The following is a 4,783-nucleotide window of genomic DNA, read 5'->3' as shown; positions in this document are numbered from 1 at the left end:
CCGTCCTATCTTGTTTGAGAGGCAACTTATATTATAGTATAATGAAGAAGGAGAATCAGCCATGTAAATGCATCGCTAGGCTTAGCACAGAGAAAGTAACAGAAGCAGGGTCCTGACAATGACCATGGGCTCTTCTCATCATGGCTACCATGTCCGTTTCCTGAACAAATTCATTAAGTATTCCAGTTCTCTAAACATAACATCTAAATGATGTAGCTCCTCAATCTTACCATGGTATTCTCCATTGAGCCAGACATGCAATGTGGCCAACGTTAGAAACTCTAACAGTAAGCTTGCTTCCTTTATTCTTAAGGTCACTGTCATCTATCTTGAACCTATAATATAGAAAATTAATAAGATAAAATTCTTATGTTTCTTTTTGATGTTTTCTTCTTGAAATTCTAATTCATAAAAAGAAATCAGACTTGTACGCTTACTTTGTTATGTACCATCTGTAATCAGACTTGTTTTTGGACCGGTCTCGATGAACACCTTGAAATCGAACTTCTTATTTGTCTTCTTTGACTTCATATAATTCCATGCAGTGTGATGAAAGACAATCTTAAACATACAACAACCAAAAAAAAAATGAAAGTAAATAATCTCTTAATTTTTTGTCGATACAGTACCTGAGTAGAGTGGTTCCCATGAATTCACCATGCTTCTTGACGTTTTTCGAGTTCCAAAAACCGGGGAAGTCGAGCAACAATGAACGCTTGATAAAAAAGATTAACTAACAGAGGTTCTGAAGATTCATCTATAATTTATAGGTTTGGCGTGAAGGAAACGGAGAGGTCGACATCGCTTCTGAATTAAATGATGAAAACATTAATTGGTAAATCAAGAGACATACGTTGAACAATAGGGGAGATTAATGTTTGGTGTTCGCAGAGAAGCGGAACGGAGACAGCAAAGGTAAAGAGACGAAGAACAATTAAAAAAACCCTAATCGACAAAACGTTGTGTTTAATAACATAATAAAACATTAATTAAACGGAAAAACTCAAATCATACCATATAATTTAAAAACCAAACGCCAGAACAGAATTACTAAACCAAACCGAGAATCATGGACCCCACAATATTTATAAAATGCATGTGTACACCTTAAGGAGAGAATAAACTATCATATCATAAATATATATTAGTTTCGACCATCAATTTACAAAGTATCCTTTAGTTTAGTGGTATAAATGTTGGTGTTTATATCTCAATAACCCGGGTTCGAGCCAAAGACTTGACACTTTTTCACACTTTTTAAAAGTGGGGCCCACAAATGTGATGTCGTGTCGCATCAGGAGTGATGAAACTGGCTCATTATAATATAGATTCCACTAGATTTTGATCTACGCCAATTTCGTTGGATTATAAACAAAATTTGATATGAATTAGTATTCTAGAATTTTGTATATTATTATGTTATAAATTTGTATTATATCTAATAAATTATATAATTTATAAATGAGTTTATTTGAGATTTTGTATGTACATTCTATGTAACTAACTCTCTCTTAGGCACATGCATTTTACCTGTATCCAAAATACTGAACCGAAACCAACACGGAAATACATGTCCGGGTCTGAGATCGAGCAAACTACATATTGGGTTTTGTTTTTGTACTCGCAAGTCTCTATTCAAGTTCAATTACACAAAGTTTCTGAAATGCTTAATGTATATTATGTATATTTGGATATTCCAGATATGTTTTCAGTATTATAGAGTTTTTTAAATTTCATATTCGGATTTTTGGTTATAGTTTTGGGCTTCGGTAAAATTTTAAAATTATATTTCGGATATTAGAATAAAACTTTGGATATTTTTGGTTCTTCGTGTAAATTTTTTGGTATTTGGGTATTTGAATATTTTCAGGCATTTTTTTTTGGATTTTTGTGTTTTGGTTTTTCAGACTTATCCTAAATATTCAAACTGATCCGGATTTATTATGTACCAAAATTACATGTATTTTACAGGCATCTGAATTATGGATTCGAACTGATCCGGATCCAAAAGAACCGACCCAAATCCAATATGGACCTACATAATATTAAGTGATAAAATATTTTAAAGAAGAAGTATATCACATATGAAATAAGGAGTACTAATATGATTAATTTCAAATATTTACACTTTTGTATAGATAGATTTTGTATGGTTAGAGTAATTAATGGTAGCATAAAATAATAATAAATTGTTATACTTAAGTCCAAAAACTTTTTTGCAGTTGATTTTTAGAATGATTATCTTTTAATTGTATAGATAAAGTCGAATAAACTATTTGATTTGTGGTTCTTTAATTTCTGATAAAACTTTTCCTATACCAATAAAGAAAATGTAGAAAAAAGTGATAAAAAATAAAATATATTTTTATAATTCAATATTATTTTATTTTTATTAGTGTTAATCTATTTTAAATTTTCTATTTTCTTTTATTTTAGATTAAAAATTAATTTTATAATAATTATTATTTTTTTATTTTTTATTTTTAGCCAAAGTCCTAATTTGGTATAAAATTAGTTAAATCATTTTTGAGAAGAAGCTATGGTGTTCGTTGGTTAAGTTTTTAATTTTGAGATTTGAAGGCTATGTTTTAGGTTGTTTGATTAATAATTTGCTGTCTATTAATGAGGTAGGGAGAAGAAGAAAAACCAGAAGTTATAGAAATGGTATTTATTTGATGTGTAATACTAAATGTATATGAATTGGTACTTATTGATGTGTTATTATACTATTAAATGTATATGAATCTCATGAAGATATAAGTGTTTGCTACGATCATCAACATACTTATAAAAGGTTTAATGTGTTATACTATTAAATGTACATGAATCGGTAACAATATTAATTCTACCGTATAATTAAAGATAATTAGAAAAATATTAGGTAGGATCAAAAAGTAATTAGTTAATAAAAGGATCGAACAATATTTTTCAAATAGATTTTGGGAATGATTTTTTTTTAATTGTATAGATATGGCCACATGTTCCAACTGGATTAACTTAAAAATAAAAAAATAAAATAAACTTTAGACAAAACAGATTAAACTAAGGCTTTAATTGGTGACATGAGTTACTATTGATTAAGTTTGATTTGTGGTTATAACTCAAAAATGTTACCAATGATTTGTTTTATTTTTTATTTTTTGAGTTTGTGTTTGAGTTACAATGTGTTATATTTGAGGTACAATTTTGAGTTATCTCCTTTGTAAAATTGGTAACTCAAATAATTAATCAACAGGAACCAAAATCGTATGTACTAGAGTTGAGGTAGTAGTTATTTTGCTTTCTATCAATTATCTTACGGTTACGTTTGTTTTCTTAACAATTTATTATTTTAGTTGCATAGTAATCAATTATCACGTTTACTTTCTTTGAGTTACTAAACCATTTAAAAAAGACACGTAAGTATTTATTAGTTAGTCAAAGATTTTTATAAATTTTCTTATTTGATTTGAATTATTATTCAAACAAAATTATATCTTTAATTTTTAACTGTTAACTATGTTTAGTAACTAGAAATTTTATATATGAAATTACGTGAATATATAGATACCTTTAATATGATGTATATATATAAATGTTTAAGTATATTTATTTAATTTTTATTATATATTTGAAGTCTATTTTACTAAATTCATGATAAATGTTATTATTGTTAACATTTATAAAGCTATATTTTAAATAAAACTACTACAATTTATACATCAAAAATGTTACCAGACAGTTAATTTTAAAAATTAGTATCTCATATTTTTATAGCGAAGTCACTACATAAATCTACAGTTTTTACCACATAATTTTTACTGCGAGTTACATCGAATCGTAACTTTTATTGTAAATCAATTCTAATAAAATATGTCACCAATCAGAGCCTAACAATATTTTTTGGTTTTCGATATCCAATTGCAGTATCAACCGATAAGATTTTTCTAAGTGGATTAACCTTAATATATAGTTTTGATACTATGTTAAACTCAAATTTATTATGTGTTTTCAATTTAAAACTAATTATGATAAAAGAATTGACTTTATTTTTATATATATTATTCATGTCCTAGTTAAACTTCTTATTGTAAAAATTTATATTCTCGCAATAATCTATTCTAAACCCAATCATCTTGTAAATACTCCGATTTAAATAGTAATTATCTGTATTAGAACCGAGAAATCAGCATATGCAAAACACAACCTTAAAATACTGAAGTTTAGTTATGTGATTAATTTTTTTTTTGACAACCTTAGTTATATGATTAATAATATAATATAGGTCGTCATCGAAGCAAATGCATTAAGCGTGCTTCACAAAATTATGAGAAGTAAGTTTATTAATGGCATAATTTGTCAAGTAATTAGAAAAGTGAAAAAGGAATATTTTGTTGTTAAATATCAAATCTGACTATTGCAAAATATTATTCGTGATACCTAAATACATATTATTTTTCCTTGGTATCTAAGGTTTTATATTGATTTACATGACTAAAACTAACACTACAAGAAAACATATTTTTTACTAGGGCAGTATTCGTTGTAAATTCGTCGTAAACGGGGTGTTACGACGAATTAACGTCGAAAGACGTTTCGTTGTTAAACGTCCGTCGTAACAGAGGTTTCGTCGTAAACAACTCGTTACGTTTACGACGAAATATATTCCTCGTAAAGCGCAGGGAAAGGATTCGTCGTAAACGCCACGTAAGACTTCGTCGTAAATCCCACGTAATTATTTCGATGTAAAGCACACGTAAATACTTTCGTTGTAAATCACTCGTAAACATTTCGATGTAAAACC

Source organism: Brassica oleracea, chromosome C8 (assembly GCF_000695525.1).
Source record: "Brassica oleracea var. oleracea cultivar TO1000 chromosome C8, BOL, whole genome shotgun sequence".
Taxonomy (NCBI): Eukaryota; Viridiplantae; Streptophyta; class Magnoliopsida; order Brassicales; family Brassicaceae; genus Brassica; species Brassica oleracea.
Note: the sequence above shows the minus strand (reverse complement) of the source record.